Raw genomic sequence first — 5,000 nt, forward strand, 5'->3', positions numbered from 1 at the left:
ACCAAATGCGGATTTTCATAATACTAAAATTATAAAATATTGTATATTTTCTCAAACGATAAAAAAAAAAAACCTGGCGGTTTAGCATTTACTGATACCTTCTCCAATCGGCTTTTGTGTTACATTGTAAAAAAAAAAAAGCGACTTTAAAATATGGGTGATGGTGAAAGTTGAACTTTGACAAATTCATTGATGAGAATCGTAACAATCGTCAACAATAGGAATGAGATATGTATTCTCGCACGTCTTTCGTGTTTTACAAGTAGCACGATCTCATCGTTTATAAGAGATAAGGCTTGAGTCGCAAAAGGGGAATTATATATTATAGCTGGATTAACAACATCCTTCATTCTCTCTTTCAGATCTCGGTGCGGACTTGGGCCTTTGCCATCTTCTCGAAACATAGAAGAAAACTGAGGTGAGTTAAAGGGGTGAAATTTGAAATGCCGTTTCGTGTAGCAAATTCTTTTAAGTGATTAATGATAATGATTTACGCCAACATGACCTTTGCACCTCTTGGGGGTCACTGTAGGTATTACGCAAGGTTCTTTGCAGCGTGCCTTCGGCCCCCTAGCAGCGACCCCCTTTCATTCCTTGTTTTACTGTGCCTCTGTTCATATTCTCGTTCTAACATCTTACTTTCCACCCTCCCCTAACAATTATTTCATGGTGCGACAGCGAGGTTTTCCTCCTGTTACACCGTTTAAATCTTTCGACTATCAGTTTCTTTTTCAGTGCTGAATGAACCTCATAGGTCGCAGCGCTTGGCATTTGGCCAAAATTCTATATTCCGTTCCATTCGATTTCGTGTAGCAAATTCTTTTAAGCGGTTGATGATTTATGTCAATATGATCCACATAAGCGGAGGCATATTTGTGTATTTGGGATCTGTTTTGGTAACAACCACGTTAATATAAGTGTATTTTGTTCAAAACAGGGTAAGCGTCTTTTCATTTGGCCGCTTAAGTTTTGGCACTGAAATAAACATTTACTGGAAGTGCTGCAACAAAGTTGACAGATAATGTAACATTATTAGTAGACACATAAAACAAAGCGAAATGAGTATTCTTGTTACATAAAAGAAAAAGAAATGGGCATTCTTGATACATGAATAGAAATGAGCATTCTTGATACATCAAAACGAAAAGAATTGAGTATTCTTGATACATGAAGAGAAATGAGCATTCTTGATACATCAAAAAAAGAATTGAGCTTTCTTGATGCATAGAGAGAAATGAGTATTCATGGCACATAAAAGAAAAAGAATTGAACATTTTTGATACATAAGGATAAATGAGTATTCTTGGTACATAAAACGAAAAGAATTGAGCATTCTTGATACATAAAGAGAAATGAGTATTTTTGATACATAAAACGAAAAAAATTGAGCATTCTTGACAAATAAAGAGAAATGAGTATTCTTGATACATAATACAAAGAGAAATGTCCATTCTTGATAACGAATACAAGCATTGAAACATAACGCTATATTTCACATGTCATTCTTCATTAGAAAAACAAAAACAAAACACAAAAACATTAATTTTGCATATTCTCATTTTTCACTCCCTAGATTTGGCAATAAATTTCTTCAAGCGAGTAGAGTCATTCAGAGAAAGCAAGCATATATAGATGATGATGATATTGATATTGAAGAACGCTCGCTAGTTATAACAGTGGGCGTCATTTGTAACTGTAATTCGCTGAATGCAACATTATTAAAGCTGAAATTATTTCTCGACACATCAGACAAGTTCCCTGAACGGGTGGGCGTTGTTATATTCGCCCAGTATCATGTGACGTTTATCGGCTGCTTTCTATAAATATAATGTTTCACGGAAATCGAGTAGGTGTTGAATACCAGGACTTATCTTCACTCTATTCCTGAATTATTTTTGGAAATGTCGAGATGTAACACTTCAGTAATTCCGCTCAGAAAGTACGCACCCAGACAAACGCAGGCATAAATATACAAACAGCTGCCAGCGCCTTTCATTCCTTTTACTGTACCTCCATTCTTATTCACTCTCTTCCATCTTGTTATCCATCCTCTCCTAATAATTATTTCATGATGCAGCTGCGAGGGTCCCCCCCCCCTCCCCCGTTACACTTTTCACACCCAACTACTCTCAATTTCCTCTTCAGCGCTGAATGACCTCATAGGTCCCAGTACTTGGCCTTTGGCCTATACTCTGTATACTCCACTCCGCTATGCCAAGAAAGTAAGAATATATATATATATATATATATATATATATATATATATATATATATATATTTATTTATTTATTTATTTATTTATTTATTTATTTATTTAAAGAACGAGCTTTTGTCATTGACAATCACATTTTATTTTACATTCCACAAAACTAATCCTTACACTGACGATTCGCTGTTAAATAATTAACCCTTACATGTCGTTTATCCATAATGGTCTTCGTACATAGTTTTGATATAAAATGTTAAACCAGCAGCAGCGTTTTCAATTATTTATGAGTAATATATTGCGAAGCGAATGTCCGTCAGCCCTTTTCATGGCAGTTTTTAATTACTTGTTGCCGAAAGGGTTCGAATATTAGTTATGTGTTATGTTTATCCTGGTCGTGTCTTGTTTTCTGTGAATGGATGATGGTGCCCCGTTATAACTATAAGGTAATAAATGCTGAACACAGGGAAATAAATTCCAAGTTTTGTATTTTGATGTAAGACTTCCAACCCCCCCCCCCCCCCCCCCAACCGATAATATGCTCTCTCTTATTACATAAGTTTCATCGCTGACTCTCCTTTTAAAAGTTAACAGGCATAAATGAGTGAGGTTTCGTTCCTTTTACTGTACCGCCTTTCATATTCTCTTTCTTCCATCTTACTTTCCACCCACTCTCCACGCTTTCCTAACAGTTGATTCATAGTGCAACTTCTAAAGGGTTTCCTCCTGTTACGCCTTTCAAACCCTTTTACCGTAAAGTTCCGTTTCAGCGCTGATTGACCTCGTAGGTCCCAGCGTTTGACCTTTGGCCTAAGTTCTATATTCAGTTCAATTCATAAATGACTCGATCATTCGAGTGCAAGTGTCTGCTAGCCTCCGACTTAGAAATATAGCAAGATGAATCATAACAACTACTGTGATAAGTTTCCCCCTTTACTTTTATAGCTTTTGTCAAATGCCTATCGGCAAGAACTTGTCAAGTGAAGAATGATATATGACTCATAAATCTCAAGAGTGTTTTGGAAATGTAGACTAAAATAAACAAGAAATGCGTCGATGAACAACGTATAATGCTGTATAAAACCATCAACTGTAATCAGCAGCTCTCCAGTTGCTCACCAGATGTGGCAGAATGAGGTTGCATCCCATGGCTCCGGACGGCGCTGCCAGATGCACGATCCATGGCTAAGTTTACCCTTAAATTGAATGAAAACTACTGAGCCTAGAGGGCTGCAATTTGGTATGTTTGATGATTGGACGGTGGATGATCAACATACCAATTTGCTGCCCTCTAGTCTCAGGAGGTTGTTTAGATCTGAGGGTGGACCGACGGACAGGCAAAGCAGACAAAGTAGTTTTCTTGTACAGAAAAATAGAAGGAGAATTTTAAAGATACAAATTAAAAAACGAAAACGCTCTGTATTATAGTTTAACCCCAAATGAGTACTTTATAGTTTCAATTCTTTATTAATACAAGCTCGTAAGTGGAAGAGAACAAGATTTATTATGCAGCTTTCAACATAGCACGTTATCTCTCGCAATTTCCTAGCACATTAGGTCTCCATGAAATAGTGGCACCGCTCGTATGACCCATAAAGGGACATAAACTGAAGATTCATGACCATTTGAATTATTATATTAATAAATATCATGAGTGTACAAGTTTTGCACTATTTGCTTTACGGTTTTAATGAAGATAATGGCATTATTTTTATAAGAATCAGTGACGTATTTCACCAGTAATAGTGGTTTATCATAATTTTATTTTTATTATGGTTTAATTACTGTTTATATCTATGAAGTCTTGTTTTCACTTCATCGAGTAGTCACGCTTAGATGTTTCATTTCCTATATTAGAATTATTAATACTTTGTGTTCGTGTAGCTTTCCTTGCTATTTATGTTATGCAGTTAGCTATAAGTATTTGTGTGTGTGTGTGAGAGAGAGAGAGAGAGAGACAGAGAGACAGAGAGAGAGAGAGAGAGAGAGAGAGAGAGAGAGAGAGAGAGAGAGAGAGAGGGGCTTATCATCCCGTAACACGTTTTAGTATTAAGAGCTCTGTTTATCGCAGCATGTTAACAGTTCTATTGTGGCACGACAATGACGTAAGGTTCTGAATAAGAACGCTGCCTTTGTTGATCCTGCTCGCATTGAAGGTTGCATAACACGAAGCGACAGCGAAGGACGAATAAGGGATTCCTGGAAGGATATGTCGCTTACGTAAAGGCAGAATGACGGGAAGAGTGTTGAAAGATCCCTGGAAAGGCAATTTGCTTAATTATATCTAAACTTCGTCTTCCAAGTAACTCATGAAGCTTAAGAAAAGGTATTATTAGCAGTAAATTGTGAGTGGTATTCGTAGTAGAGAAGTCCCCCCACAACCCCCCAAAATAAAACTTTCCCAAGTGGGCTGTCGAATTTTGATGTTCACTTACGTAACGTCTATGCCCTAATTGTGTGCTGTTAATAACTTCACAAAATTCGTGTTCGACAACACCAGTACATACCTGTAAACGGGCACAAAGTCCATCGGTGGCCAGAAATTAACTTACAGAAAAAAAGTCACAATTTTAAGCTAGGAAAAAAACATATAAATTTTTCGTGGCCGGTAATAAAGACACAGGCAAAAATTCACAATATTTCTTGGGGGTCTTTATCTTTATCATATTGACAGTCTTTTGTTTATGTTTTATACGGTAGTCCCCAAAGGAACTTGTACTAAACACACTGCAAAGGTGGATACATGGGTACATACCGGGTTAAAACCCTTTGAGGTCACTATCGAGGGAAGATT

The 5,000-nt window shown here is 36.9% G+C and overlaps 1 long non-coding RNA gene across 2 annotated transcripts in view; it reads left to right on the forward strand.

Moving 5' to 3' along the window:
• Positions 1-5,000, forward strand: part of LOC135224112 (uncharacterized) — a 37,062-nt gene that overhangs the window by 25,953 nt on the left and 6,109 nt on the right. The window contains exon 3 of one of the 2 annotated variants that reach the window (XR_010316620.1): positions 363-496. The exons of the other annotated variant lie outside the window; for it this stretch is intronic. This is a non-coding gene — a long non-coding RNA (uncharacterized LOC135224112). Of the gene's footprint in view, positions 1-362; positions 497-5,000 lie in introns of those variants that run through there. 2 annotated transcript variants of the gene reach the window in all.

This window comes from Macrobrachium nipponense, chromosome 10 (assembly GCF_015104395.2).
Source record: "Macrobrachium nipponense isolate FS-2020 chromosome 10, ASM1510439v2, whole genome shotgun sequence".
In the NCBI taxonomy this organism is placed as follows: domain Eukaryota; kingdom Metazoa; phylum Arthropoda; class Malacostraca; order Decapoda; family Palaemonidae; genus Macrobrachium; species Macrobrachium nipponense.